The sequence below is a fragment of the Scyliorhinus torazame genome, chromosome 14, assembly GCF_047496885.1.
Source record: "Scyliorhinus torazame isolate Kashiwa2021f chromosome 14, sScyTor2.1, whole genome shotgun sequence".
Classification (NCBI taxonomy): Eukaryota; Metazoa; Chordata; class Chondrichthyes; order Carcharhiniformes; family Scyliorhinidae; genus Scyliorhinus; species Scyliorhinus torazame.
In genome coordinates, this window is record NC_092720.1 from 136,721,734 (window position 1) to 136,737,235 (window position 15,502).

Genomic DNA, 15,502 nt, shown 5'->3' on the forward strand with positions numbered 1-15,502 from the left:
GAGTAGAATGCTGGTTACATCAAGTCACACATGGAGATGGCTGGAAAGAGGAACGTAATGGCTGACCCCACAGGAGTGTATGTGTGTGGGGGGGGGTGGGGGAGAAACAGAAATTCCTCATCAGAATAGTCACCTGGAAGGTAAGGGGACTTAACGGACCAGTGAAAAGATCCAGAGTCTTCGCTCATCTGAACAGCCTGAGGGCCGACCTAGTCTTTTTACAGGAGACACATTTAAAAGAGAAGGACTGACTGAGGGAGGGTTAAGGTAAAGCTGGGTAGGACAGACCTCTCAGGTGTGCTTTGGCGTGCAGCCAAAATGCGGTTGTCTCACCCTCCACATTCAGGGAAGCACTGAAAGCAATGATAAGAGTGGAATTAATAGCCTATGGGGCACTTAGTGACTTTGGCGTCCGTGTTCAGGAGGGGAATGGGTCTCTATGATCCGCACTATCATATCCTCTGGATTCTCCGCCCTGCCGCGCCACTTCTCTGCCCGACCCACCGGCTGGATTCTGCATTACGCTGGCCGGTCAATGGGGTTTCCCATTGTGGGGCAGCCCCACGCTGTCGAGAAACCCCCGGGCACCGGCAAAACGGAGAATCCCGTCGGCTGCCCCGGGTCTTTGGCAGAAGTGATCGCGGAAGATCGGACCGGGTTTGCCAATGGCTGACAGCTAAGATCACAAATCTGCTGAATGTGATTATGACCCCACCCGGGGGGGAGACACCAAACGTCTTCAATCGGATGAAATAGAAGTACCTCATGGAGATCTTTGAACGGTTTGAGCCAGTGTTCACCTCGTGGGTGAAACTACTGTACAGCGCTTCTATGGCGAGCGAGCGGAGGAATACCGCCAGCTCTGGATATTTCAGTCTGAACAGAGGCACGAGGCAGGCTCCCCACAGTCCCCGCTGCTGTTCACATTGGCAATTGAGCCACTGTCCATCGCTCTCAGAGCAGCGAAGGGGTGGATAGGCATCCAGAGAGGAGTCAGGAGGCACAGAGTTTCACTCTCTGGATGACCTGCTGCTCTGCGTTTCAAAGCCTCTAGCCAGCATATGCAAGATAACAGCTTCCTGACGGAGTTCGGAGTCTTCACAGGATTCAAACTAAACATGAGCAAGAGAGAAATCTTCCCCGTGAACCCCTGGGATGGAGGAGCACAGTTGGAAATGCTGCCATTCAAACTGGCCCAAACCAAGTTCAGGCATCTGGGGGCACAGATAGCTCACAATTGGATGTGTTTCCATAAGTGGAATGTGTCCAGCCTGGTGGAGGAGTTGGCAGGAAACCTACGGAGATGGGACTAGCTCCCTCTCTCCCTGAAGGGAAGAGTGCGGACAATAAAATGAACATGCTGCCAAGGTTCCTCTTCCTATTCAGATCACTCCTGGTCTTCATCCCCAACTCCTTCTTCACCAAGGTGAATAAACTGACTATGACTTTTGTCTGGGCGGGAAAGAACCCTAGGATATGGAAAACCGTCATCTGGGCATCTGTCCCCTTAGGTGGGCATCTTACATCATTGAACAGGTGGGATTTTAAACAAAAGTACACTGAAAAACTGGACAAAAAGAGCTAAAAATGCAATACCCTGGTGGGAGCCACTGTGTGCATCTATCCTCTATATCCCGCCACCGGAAGTCCGGGATAACTATTTAACCAGCTTCAATTCCCAATTCACATGATCGAACATTTAAAATGTAAGACTGTCAAGTCGTGTTGTGAGATTTACCCACCACGCTGTACCTGGCGTTTACCTGGGTGTGTCGGGGGCATCGCGGGAGAGGCCCAAATTGAGCTTCATGCTAGGTACAAAACAGCACGTGAGTCACCCGATTGGTGGTGCCCGGCACAACCCGGGTCACACCGCCACTGGGTGTGAAAAGATAATCATATTTAAATGAGCCATCAGGTTAATTAGCCTAATGTATCATTTAAATATGCGCCACCTATTTGAGGTTACATTCTCCTGGCGCCTGTGAGTAACCGGCCTCTGGCAAAGCCTCAAACGGGCGCTGGTTAGAATTGGTTTCCACAAGTGGAGAACAGGCGTGATGGCCACTCCAGGGGTCTGGGAGACTATTGGAGCCCTGCGGGTGGTTGGAGACAGTGGAGGGTGTAATTCATTGGTATGAATCAGCAAACTTCTCCACTTTAGATCTGATGAGTACAAGACAAAAAATGTGACAAATGTATATTTTTTAAGCAAAAGATTAATTACGTTATCCTCCTTTTTTCCCTCAGACACCTTTTCAATAGACAGAAAAATAAACTAAAGAAAAGTTACTTCCATCGATAAAACCTTCAACACTTTTAGACTAGAAGAGCAGTTCTTTTTTTAAATGAATAAAATGTTTGGAGAACCATAGAATTCCTAGTGTAGAAGGAGGCCATTTGGCCCATCAGGTCTGCACCATCCCTCTAAAAAAACATCCTACCCAGGCCAACTGCTCCACCCTATACCCGTAACCTCATCTAACCTGGACATGTTTGGATACTAACGGACAATTTATCATGCTAATCCACCTAACCTGCATATCTTTGAACTGTGGGAGGAAATTGGGGCACTCAGGAAACCCACACAGACACGGGGAAAAAGTGCAAACTCCACATAGTCACCCAAGGCCAGATCTGAACCCAAGCCCCTGATGCTGTGAGACAGCAGTGCTAACCACTGAGGGTTAAAATTGGATGTCTACCAGGCATTTCAAGGCTTCAGAGATAAGCTTTGTCTCTCACTAGGCAATACATTTGCAAACCCAACCCATGCAAATACTATCAGTCTACTGAGGGAAAGTGTCATCAACAGTGCCAGCAAGCAGCATTTGTTTTACAATAACCTACTAACTGATGCTTAGTTTGGGTTCTACCAGGGTCACTCAGCTCCTGACAACATTATAGCCTTGGTTCAAATAGGGACAAAAGAATGAACTCCAGAGCTGAGGTGGAGTGACTGCCCCTTGACATCAAGGCAGCATTTGACCGAGTAAGTTATCAAGGAGCCCTCGGCAAACTGGAGTCAGTGGGAATCAGGGGGGAAATCTCCACTGTTTGGAGTGATACCTGGCATAAAGGAAAATGGTGGTGGTTGTTGGAGGTCAATCATCTCAGCTCCAGGACATCACTGCAGTAGTTCCTCAGGGTAGTGTCCTATGCCCAACCATCTTCAACTGCGTCATCAATGACCTTCCATGAAACGGTCAGGAATGTGGATATTCGCTGATGACTACACGATGTTGAGTACCATTCATGACTCTTCATTTGCTGAGGCAGTCCATGTCCAAATGCAACAAGATGTGGACAATATTCAGGCTCGAGCTGACAAATGGGAATTAACGTTCATGTTAACGTTCATCACTGGCCGTGATGGAATGCATCCCAGAGTGCTCGGGAAATTGCAAATGCACTAGTGATAATTTACCAAAATTCACTAGACTCTGGGGTGGTCCCGGCGGATTGAAAATTAGCAAATGTGACACCACTGTTTAAAAAAGGAGGTAGGCAGAAAGCGGGTAATTATAGGCCAGTGAGCTTAACTTCGGTAGTAGGGAAGATGCTGGAATCTATCATCAAGGAAGAAATAGCGTGGCATCTGGATGGAAATTGTCCCATTGGGCAGACGCAGCATGGGTTCATAAAGGGCAGGTCGCGCCTAACTAATTTAGTGGAATTCTTTGAGGACATTACCAGTGTGGTAGATAACGGGGAGCCAATGGATGTGGTATATCTGGATTTCCAGAAAGCCTTTGACAAGGTGCCACACAAAAGATTGCTGCATAGGATAAAGATGCATGGCATTAAGGGGAAAGTAGTAGCATGGATAGAGGATTGGTTAATTAATAGAAAGCAAAGAGTGGGGATTAATGGGTGTTTTTCTTGTTGGCAATCAGTAGCTAGTGGTGTCCCTCAGGGATCAGTGTTGTGCCCATAATTGTTCACAATTTACATGGATGATTTGGAGTTGGGGACCAAGGACAATGTGTCCAAGTTTGCAGACGACACTAAGATGAGTGGTAAAGCAAAAAGTGCAGAGGATACTGGAAGTCTGCAGAGGGATTTGGATAGGCTAAGTGAATGTGCTAGGGTCTGGCAGATGGAATACAATGTTGACAAATGGGAGATTATCCATTTTGGTAGGAATAACAGCAAAAGGGATTATTATTTAAATGATAAAATATTAAAACATGCTGCTGTGCAGAGAGACCTGGGTGTGCTAGTCCATGAGTCGCAAAAAGTTGGTTTACAGCTGCAACAGGTGATTAAGAAGGCAAATGGAATTTTGTCCTTCATTGCTAGAGGGATGGAGTTTAAGACTAGGGAGGTTATGCTGCAATTGTATAAGGTGTTAGTGAGGCCACACCTGGAGTATTGTGTTCAGTTTTGGTCTCCTTACTTGAGAAAGGACGTACTGGCACTGGAGGGTGTGCAGAGGAGATTCACTAGGTTAATCCCAGAGCTGAAGGGGTTGGATTATGAGGAGTGGTTGAGTAGACTGGGACTGTACTCGTTGGAATTTAGAGGGATGAGGGGGGGATCTTATAGAAACATATAAAATTATGAAGGGAATAGATAGGATAGATGCGGGCAGGTTGTTTCCACTGGTGGGGGAAAGCAGAACTAGGGGGCATAGCCTCAAAATAAGGGGAAGTAGATTTAGGACTGAGTTTAGGAGGAACTTCTTCATGCAAAGGGTTGTGAATCTATGGAATTCCTTGCCCAGTGAAGCAGTAGAGGCTCCTTCATTAAATGTTTTTAAGATAAAGATAGTTTTTTGAAGAATAAAGGGATTAAGGGTTATGGTGTTCGGGCCGGAAAGTGGAGCTGAGTCCACAAAAGATCAGCCATAATCTCATTGAATGGTGGAGCAGGCTCGAGGGGCCAGATGGCCTACTCCTGCTCCTAGTTCTTATGTTCTTATGTGTCAGACAATGACCATCTCCAATAAGGGATAATTCAACTATCGCCCCATGACATTCACTGCCATCACTGAATCTCCATATCCTGGGGGTTACCATTGGCCAGAAACTGAACTAGACTAGCTATGGCTACAAGAGCAGGTCAGAGGCTAGGAATCCTGAGGGGGGTAACTCACCTCTTAACTCCCCAAAACCTGTCCACAATCTACAAGACACAAGTCAGGAGTGTGATAAAATCATCCCCTCTTGCTTGGACAAGTGCAGCTCCAACAATATTCAAGTAGACGCCAGTCAGGACAAAGCTGCCTGCTGGGTTGGCACCCCACCCACAATCATTCCCTCCCTCCTCCACCGGTGCACAGTCGCAGCCGTGTGTACCATCTACAAGATGCACTGCAAGAACATACCAAGGTTACTTAGGCAGAACCTTTCAAACTCAAGACCAGTATCATCTAGAAGAACAGGAGCAGCGGATATATGGAAGCACCACCACTTGGATAGTCCCCTCTGTCTGTATTCATAATGTTTTTTAGCCTTTCTCCACAAGCAGCCTTGCAGCTGAACAGGGGCATTTAATGATGTCATCAGCCACTGTACAGGCAAATGGCAGTGTAACATTGTAGCCTTTAATATTCACATCTTTTAAATTAATCTCAACATTTTGGTTGAATCACAGAATCCCTACAGTGCAGAAAGAGGCTATTCGGCCCATCAGTCTGCACCGACACTTCGAAAGACCACCTTCCTGAGGCCCAATCCCCTTGCCCTGTAAACCCACCCTCGGGTGAAATTTACCATGGTCAATCCACCTAACCTGCACAGCTTTGGCCTGTGGAAGGAAACCGGAGCACCCGGAGGAAACCCACGCAGACACGGGGAGAAAGTGCAAACTCACCCAGACAGTCACCTGAGGCCGGAATTGTACCCGGTTCCCTGGCGCTGTGAGGCAGCAGTGCTAACCACAATCTCTTGAATCCACCACATTAAAACTGGCAACGAGGTAGGCGAACCAGCGTTTGTAGAATCCAAAGAAATAATAAATGATTGAAATTGTGGCTAGATGAGAGCCGACGACCGAGGAGCCACAGGAACCAAAAGAAATCACAAAGTATCTGACGGAAACATTCACGTACTCTGCCCGAAATGAACTCTTGGCCGTGAGTAGAAAGCACCCTGCAACAACAAATTTAGAGCTGGGAATGTTGCAAAACACAAAGGGAAACAGGCTGAGCTCAGATTGTACCTTGTTTTGGGGACAAAAGCAAGGTAGTGCTAAACATACTTGGGTGCTCCAGTAGGGTGGAATGGCAGGAAATGTGGACGTTAAGTTTCATAAGCGGTTCAGTTTCATAAGCGTAACCAAGAAGAAGGCATCGCTATTCCTAAAGGAGAGGGACATGTTGATTGGTGGTGTCTCAGAGGGATGCATAAACACTTTAGAACAGGTCGTTATTACGAGGGAGGAAGTGTTAGGTGTGTTAAAAAGCATTTAGGGAGACCAGTCCCCAGGGCCAGGTGGCATCTATCCCAGATTTCTGAGGAAGACAAGAGATGAAATTGCTGGGCCTCTGACAGAAATCTTTGTGTCCTCATTGGCCACAGGTGAGATCCCAGAGGATTGGAGGATAGCAAATGTTTCACCATTAGTTAAGAAGGGTTGCAAGGATAATCCCGGTAATTATAGGCCAGTGAGCTTGATGTCAGTGATAGTGAAATTGTTGGAAAAGATTCTCAGAAATAGGGGGCTGGATTCTCCATTTCAGGGACTATGTCCCCAAGCCGTCGTGAAAACGGTGGCCTTTTACATCAGAAAAACTGGCATCAAAAGGCCACATATTCACAGCCCTGCAGGGGGCTAGCAGGGACCCATCGTGAAACTCGCAGCTCCAGCTACAGATAGGGGCCCCCGCACGTCCGGGTCAGAGCCGCACATGCGCATGGTGGCAGCCTCCAGCAGCCGCGCCGTGCTGCATGACGGACTCAGACCACGGAGCTGGACCGCGTAAATAGACCCCCCCCCGGTCAGCCGCGCGCCCGACCCAAACCGCCCGCCCAAAAATAGCCCGGTCCCGTATGAGGCCACCCCTGCCCTCCAATTGGCCCACCCCTGACCATGGCGGCCATCGTCTGAGTCCGCAGCCGCCACGCGGGTATCCCAAATGGCAGGACCATGTTAGATCCACACCGTTGAGACTTCGGCCGGTCGGGGGTGGAGAATAGCGGGGCCACAGGTGGGGGATACGCGCCGCGGTGCACTCTCCGAGTACGCCGTTTTTCAAAGGGGCGGAGAATCGAGAAACCGGTGCCGGTCCCGATTCCATGAGCAGAAATGAATTCTCCGCCCGGCGTCACTCGCGATTTCGGCATCGGGGTGCAGACATGCAGCCCAGGATTGATGCACAGTTGAAAGTGAATGGTCTTATTAGCGACAGAGAGCATGGTTTTGTTCGAGGGAGGTCATGTCTCACTAATTTGACTTTTTTGAGGAGGTGACAAAAATGATTGACAAGGGAAGGGCTGTGGATGTTGTCTACATGGATTTTAGTAAAGCATTTGATAAAGTCCCTCATGGCAGGCAGGTGCAAAAGATTAGATCACATGGGGTCAGGGCTGAACTAGCTGGATGGATCCAGAACTGGCTTGGCCATAGAAGGCAGAGGGTAGCAGTGTTTTTCTGAATGGAGGTCTGTAACTAGTGTGTTCCGCAGGGATCAGTACTGGGACCTCTGAACTTTGTCATAATATATACATATAAATGACTTGGAAGTAAACGTAGCAGGTCTGATTAGCAAGTTTGCATATGATACTAAGATTGCAGGAGTTGCGGATAGTGATGAAGATTGTCAGAGAATACAACAGGATATAGATAAGCTGCAAAATTGGGTGGAGAAATGGCAGATGGAATTTAACCCGGACAAATGCGAGGTGATGCATCTTGTTGGATCCAATTCAGGTGGGAGCTATAAAATAAATGGCAGAGCCATCAGGAGCATAGAGACAGCGAGATCTGGGCGTGCAGGTCCACAGATCCTTAAAAGTGGCAGCACAGGTGGAAATGGTGGTAAAGAAATCATATGGCATTCTTGCCTTCATAGGATGGGGTATCGCGTATAAAAGCTCAAAGATTATGTTACAATTATATGGAACGTTGGTTAGGCCACATTTGAAATACTGTGTCCAATTCTGGTCACCGCACTACCAGAAAGACGTGGAGGCTTTGGAGAGAGTACAGAAAAGGTTTACCAGGATGTTGCCTGGTATGGAGGGTATTATCTATGAGGAGTGATTCAATAAACTGGAATTGTTCTCCCTAGAGAGTCGGAGGCTGGGGGTGTGACCTGATAGAAGTTTATAAAATTATTAGGGGTATAGATAGGGTGAACAGTTGGAGGTTTTTTCCCAGGGCGGAAATGACAATTACAAGGGGGCACAAGTTCAAGGTGAGGGGGGAAAGGTTCAGTGGAGATGTGCGGGTGAAGTTTTTTTTACACAGAGGGTGGTGGTGGCCTGGAATGCACTGCCAAGTGAGGTGGTTGAGGCAGATACGTTAGCGATCTTTAAGATTTATCTGATAGGCACATGAACAGACGGGGTGTAAAAGGATATAGGCGATTAATCTAGATAGGACACGTGATCGGCGCAGGCTTGGAGGGCCGAAGGGCCTGTTCCTGTGCTGTATTGTTCTTTGTTCTTTGAATTGATTACGCAGTTTGTTGCTACTCTGAAAAGACTGGCCGTACGCTGCAAATTCAGGGATGCGTTGAATGATACCATCAGAAATAGATTAGTCTGTGGTTTGAGCTATTCACTTACCTTCTGGGAACAGAGATAGACGGACCTGCGAGGGACATCCACAGATTAGCCAGCGTGTTTGGTTTGAAAAGAAAATCAACAGCGATGGCATAGGAAAGCAGTAAGCTGATTGGTTGGTAACTGGTATCAACAGTGACATCACAGGAAAGCAATACGCTCATTGGTCGGTGAGTAACTGGTATTAGGGACTGTCTTTAAGTCGCTGAAACTCAGATAACTGAAAAGGACAGCAGTTAGGGAAGTTACTGCAAATCTCCTAAAGAAAGAAAAACAGCTGAGTGAGTGCAGTTACATATTCGATTATATTTACTATAATAACAAGTAGAGAATAAGGGCCCTAGTTAAGAATAGAATAGAATCCTTAACAGTGCAGAAGGAGGCCATTCGGCCCATCAAGTTTGCACCAATCCTCTGTGGAAAAGGCCCCCGGCCTATCCCCATAACCCCATCTAACCTTTGAACAGTAAGGGGCAATTTAGCATGGCCAATCCACCTAACGTGGACTTTGGGAGGAAACCGGAGCATCCGGAGGAAACCCACGCAGACACGGGGTGAAAGTGCAAACTCCACACAGGCAGTCACCTGAGGCCGGAATTGAACCCTGGTCCCTGGAACAGTGATGCAGCAGTGCTTACCACTGTGTGATGTTGCCCATTAATATTAGTTAATATTATTTGATGTCAAGGGATTAATTTAACGTAAAGGGGTAAGGCATAGCAACAGAACTCAAAGATGTGGTCTGCTCTTCTTGCTCCATGTAGGATTTCAGGTTTCCAGTTCCCAGGATCAACTAGTGTGCAGGAAGTGTCTCCATCTGCAGTTCTTGGAAGCCCGAATTTCAGAGCTGGAACACCGTCTGCGGACAGTGTGGGGCATTGCAAGATGGAGAGTATCGTGGATAGCATGTTATGGAGAGGTGGTCACACCGTAGGCTCAAACTCCATAGGCAGGAAGGGAATGGGTGACCACCAGGCAGAGAAAGAGTGCTAGGCAGGCAGTGCAGGCAGCTTTGCAAGTTGCTGTATCCATGGAATTAGCAACCAAAGAAGCTCAACCCCAAGAATTCACAAGATGTCGACTGAAACTCAAACACAGATTCACACTTGTAATAGGTGTGTATAAACTGGGCAGTCAGCAGCAGATTGTTGGTGCAAAGACATCAAGTGCAGAAATTGTGGCATAAAGGGTCACATTGCACGCACTTGTTGGAAAAAGAAACAAGCTTCAGGAAAAGGTTGCAGGAAGCAAAAGCAGGAATAAAACAAATGGTAAGCTGAATCGAGGAAAAAGGTGTCCACGTAGTACAAAAACGACTCGTGAAGGAACTCGATTCACAGTCCGAAGAATGAACTGTCATTAAAATGTACAAGCTATTGCTGGTGCAACAAACCATTACTGGGTCACACCATTACTGGATGGTCAGCCTGTGAAGATGGAGGTGGACACTGGGGCAACTGTCTCACTGGTGCCAGACGCTGTTAATCAAGAAAAGCTCCGACATATTGCTCTGCAACCTTCAAAGATAATGTTAAAAATCTATACTGGAGAAGTGATTCCATTGAGTGGCTGTATTGATACAAGAGTGCAATTAGGTGGAAAATGGCAGATTAGCACACAGTCAAAGGAATTTTACTGGGAGAGATCTGATTAAATTGAGCCAAGGTAAAGCACATGGCAGATTCTAAACCGGGCCTACCCAAAATCGTGAAGAAACATGCCATTGTCTTCAACGGTGAGCTGGGAAGCATGAAGGATACCTCAGTAAAGCTGAAACTCAAGGAAGAATGTCAGGTGAGATGCTTAAAGGGTAGGTCAGTGCCGTACACAAACAGACGTAAGGTAGAAGCAGAATTAGAACACAAGTCAGAGTGGGAGTGCTTGAACCCGTTAACCTGAATGATACGCCGATCGTACCCGGAGAAAAGATGGATCTGTATGCATTTCAGGCGATTTTAAAGTCACTATTAATCCTGCACTGTGTGCAGAACAGTACCCTCTATCCCTGATTGATGACCTATTCACTGGAGGCCACCACTTCAGTAAAATTGACCTCAGTCAAGCGTATCTTAAAATGAACGTGGATCAGGATTCACAACAGTTCTAGATGCTTGTGACACACAAAAAGGGTTTGATGTAAAAGATTACCATTTGGAATCACTTCAGCGACAGAATTGTTCCAACAAGCTATGGACCAAATCGTAACAGTCCAGTGTTATCTGGATGAGACCTTGGTGACTGGGAAGAACAAGGAAGAACATTACACAGAGAGTGGTGGGTGTGTGGAATGCACTGCCAGCAGAGGGGGTGAAGTCAGAGTCATTCGGGACATTTAAGCGACTCTTGGACAGGCACATGGGGAGCAGTAAATTGAAGGGGTGTAGGTTAGGTTGATCTTAGATTAGGATAAATGGTCGGCACAACATCGTGGGCTGAAGGGCCTGTACCGTGCTTTTCTATGTTCTATCTCCACAATGTAGATACCACACGCCAGAGATTTGAAGAGATTAAGAGTCTGTTATAACCTGCCTTCTTACCACTGGCTGGGGACTAATGGCATTCCCACAATCCTTAGGGAGTATGAGCTTTCCCAATGAGGGGGCGGAGAAATCATTAGCAGAGTCCCTGCATAAATAGAGCTGGCCAGTTTGGAACCAGCTAGAGATGAGTGAGCAGCAAGAGTACTGCTGCTGTATATATATGTAATTGTAAATAAATGTTATTTCTTCCTATTCTACAAACCCGAGCTGGATTCTTCATGGCCCTCACAAGAGAGTCCAAAAAGCCAAATGTTAATTTCTCCAATCTTCAATTGAATATTTGGGACCTGTCATTGATGCCAAGGGACTGCATACATCACCTTTGACAGTCAAAAACATTACTGAGACACCTGCACTTCAAAATGTCGACCAACATCGATCTTTCTTTGTCTTCCTGAATTACTACGGAAGGTTTATCCCTGATCTGGTGATTGTTCTAGAACTTCTTCGTACAATCTACTGTGTCAAAATAAAAAGTGAAAATGGGGGGGATCATTGTGAGAGAGCATTTGTGAAAGCAAATGAGGTGCTACTCAAGTCAGGAGTCCTGACATTTTGATTCAAATTTACTCCTGCAACTGGCATGTCACGATTCACCTTATGGGCTGGGGTGGTGGTTCCTACATTATGCCCACAGAGTGAAGAGAAACTGATCAACTTTGCATTGAGGACCTTGAATAAAACCAAAAGCATGTATGCATAGATAGAAAAGGAAGCCTTAGGAAACACTTTTTTGGAATAAAATGTTTCTACCAATTCCTGTATGGGAGGAAATTCATCGTCCACTAACAATGATTCTTGGACTTAATCCCAGGATTCCATCACTGGCAGCGAGCAGAATGCAGAGGTGGGCATTGCTCTTGTCAGCACACACGTACACGACCAAGTATCATCAATCAAACCTTCATGGGAATGCAGATGGATTCTCCAAACACCCTTACCAAATAGTTTGCCGATAAGCAGTTTGTGTGCAAACATTTTCTACTTCGAGCAAGTAGATAACGCTCCTGTAACCACAGGACAGGTGGAGGAGTAAACCAGAAGTCATCCAGCACTGTCAGAGTTATAGACAGGGTGCTTCAAGGTAAGACTTCAGGAGCAAGCTCTGAGTTAAAGCCATATTCCACTCGAAGACTTGCATTATCCGTACAGGCAGGTTGCCTCCTGTGGCGAATTAGAGTCATCATTCCACCATTGTTAAGAAAATGTGTATTGAATCAATTGCAGCAAGGCCACTGTGTATTGTAATGATTTAAGAATGGCCAGCAGTTATTTTTGGTGGCCGAGGTTGGATGCTGAAATCAAGGGGAAGGTGGGAGTGTGTTTGTCTTGTGTAAAAGTGCGGATCCTGCCGTCATGAGCCCGGTTGCACCCTTGGGAATAGCCACAGTAGACCTGGATACATAGGCCGGACCGTTTGAAGGGCGAATGTTTCTCACTCAAAACGGCCTGATGTTGCCATCATGAAGTCAACATGATTGAAGAAAACAATTCTGAGATTACGTGAAATCTTCAGCAGATTCCATTATCCTGAACCACTGGAGAACGATAATGGACCACAGTTCATGTCTTAAGAGTTCATAAACTACTTGAAGGAGGAGGGAATTCAACACATCTCGTCCGCTCCTCATCACCCTGACACAAATGGGCTGGCAGAACGCTTTGTACAGACCATGAAACATTTGTTAAAGGTAACCAAAGAACAATGTTCATTTTGTAAATGTTTGAGCCAATTCCTGCTCACATACAGGAACACTGCGCACTAAACAACCCAAGTTTCTCCCGCGAGGTTAAACTTCACCTCGGCACAGAATTCAATTTGCTAAAACCGATAAAATAAATTGTTGAGAGAAAGCAGCAGGATCAGATCAGACGGCGGTAGAATGAGACAAAACGTTGTGTTTTGGCAAGAAATTATACAACAATGCAGCAGGGGCATGGGAACCTGGATTGTAGTTTTAGGGTAAGGGAGAATGAGAGTATAGAGGTCAGGAGCACAGATTTGACGTCGCAGGAGGGGGCCAGTGTTCAGGTAGGTGGTTTGAAGTATGTCTACTTCAATGCCAGGAGTATACGAAACAAGGTAGGGGAACTGGCAGCATGGGTTGGTACCTGGGACTTCGATGTTGTGGCCATTTCGGAGACATGGATAGAGCAGGGACAGGAATGGATGTTGCAGGTTCCGGGGTTTAGGTGTTTTAGTAAGCTCAGAGAAGGAGGCAAAAGAGGGGGAGGTGTGGCGCTGCTAGTCAAGAGCAGTATTACGGTGGCGGAGAGGATGCTAGATGGGGACTCTTCTTCCGAGGTAGTATGGGCTGAAGTTAGAAACAGGAAAGGAGAGGTCACCCTGTTGGGAGTTTTTTATAGGCCTCCTAATAGTTCTAGGGATGTAGAGGAAAGGATGGCGAAGATGATTCTGGATAAGAGCGAAAGTAACAGGGTAGTTATTATGGGAGACTTTAACTTTCCAAATGTTGACTGGAAAAGATATAGTTCGAGTACAATAGATGGGTCGTTTTTTGTACAGTGTGTGCAGGAGGGTTTCCTGAAACAATATGTTGACAGGCCAACAAGAGGCGAGGCCGCGTTGGATTTGGTTTTGGGTAATGAACCAGGCCAGGTGTTGGATTTGGAGGTAGGAGAGCACTTTGGGGACAGTGACCACAATTCGGTGACGTTTACGTTAATGATGGAAAGGGATAAGTATATACCGCAGGGCAAGAGTTATAGCTGGGGGAAGGGCAATTATGATGCCATTAGACGTGACTTGGGGGGGATAAGGTGGAGAAGTAGGCTGCAAGTGTTGGGCACACTGGATAAGTGGGGCTTGTTCAAGGATCAGCTACTGCGTGTTCTTGATAAGTATGTACCAGTCAGGCAGGGAGGAAGGCGTCGAGCGAGGGAACCGTGGTTTACCAAGGAAGTGGAATCTCTTGTTAAGAGGAAGAAGGAGGCCTATGTGAAGATGAGGTGTGAAGTTTCAGTTGGGGCGATGGATAGTTACAAGGTAGCGAGGAAGGATCTAAAGAGAGAGCTAAGACGAGCAAGGAGAAGAATTTGGCAGGAAGGATCAAGGAAAACCCAAAAGCTTGCTATAGGTATGTCAGGAATAAGCGAATGACTAGGGAAAGAGTAGGACCAGTCAAGGACAGGGATGGGAAATTGTGTGTGGAGTCTGAAGAGATAGGCGAGATACTAAATGAATATTTTTCGTCAGTATTCACTCAGGAAAAAGATAATGTTGTGGAGGAGAATGCTGAGCCCCAGGCTAATAGAATAGATGGCATTGAGGTACGTAGGGAAGAGGTGTTGGCAATTCTGGACAGGCTTAAAATAGATAAGTCCCCGGGACCTGATGGGATTTATCCTAGGATTCTCTGGGAGGCCAGGGAAGAGATTGCTGGACCTTTGCCTTTGATTTTTATGTCATCATTGGCTACAGGAATAGTGCCAGAGGGCTGGAGGACAGCAAATACGGTCCCTTTGTTCAAAAAGGGGAGCAGCGACAACCCCGGCAACTATAGACCGGTGAGCCTCACGTCTGTAGTGGGTAAAGTCTTGGAGGGGATTATAAGAGACAAGATTTATAATCATCTAGATAGGAATAATATGAGCAGGGATAGTCAGCATGGCTTTGTGAAGGGTAGGTCATGCCTCACAAACCTTATTGAGTTCTTTGAGAAGGTGACTGAACAGGTAGATGAGGGTAGAGCAGTTGATGTGGTGTATATGGATTTCAGCAAAGCGTTTGATAAGGTTCCCCACGGTAGGCTATTGCAGAAAATACGGAGGCTGGGGATTGAGGGTGAGTTAGAGATGTGGATCAGAAATTGGCTAGCTGAAAGAAGACAGAGGGTGGTGGTTGATGGGAAATGTTCAGAATGGAGTACAGTCACAAGTGGAGTACCACAAGGATCTGTTCTGGGGCCATTGCTGTTTGTCATTTTTATCAATGACCTAGAGGAAGGCGCAGAAGGGTGGGTGAGTAAATTTGCAGACGATACTAAAGTCGGTGGTGTTGTCGATAGTGTGGAAGGATGTAGCAGGTTACAGAGGGATATAGATAAGCTGCAGAGCTGGGCTGAGAGGTGGCAAAAGGAGTTTAATGTAGAGAAGTGTGAGGTGATTCACTTTGGAAGGAATAACAGGAATGCGGAATATTTGGCTAATGGTAAAGTTCTTGAAAGTGTGGATGAGCAGAGGGATCTAGGTGTCCATCCACATAGATCC

At 46.6% G+C, this 15,502-nt stretch overlaps 1 long non-coding RNA gene across 1 annotated transcript in view; it reads right to left on the bottom strand.

The window, feature by feature from the left end:
• The window catches only part of LOC140390073 (uncharacterized), a 53,975-nt gene that overhangs the window by 19,544 nt on the left and 18,929 nt on the right, over positions 1–15,502 (bottom strand). Inside the window, exons 2-3 of the long non-coding RNA XR_011934550.1 lie at positions 8,736–8,991; positions 5,818–6,095 (exon numbers count right to left, since the gene is read on the bottom strand). This is a non-coding gene — a long non-coding RNA (uncharacterized lncRNA). The remainder of the gene's footprint in view (positions 1–5,817; positions 6,096–8,735; positions 8,992–15,502) is intronic.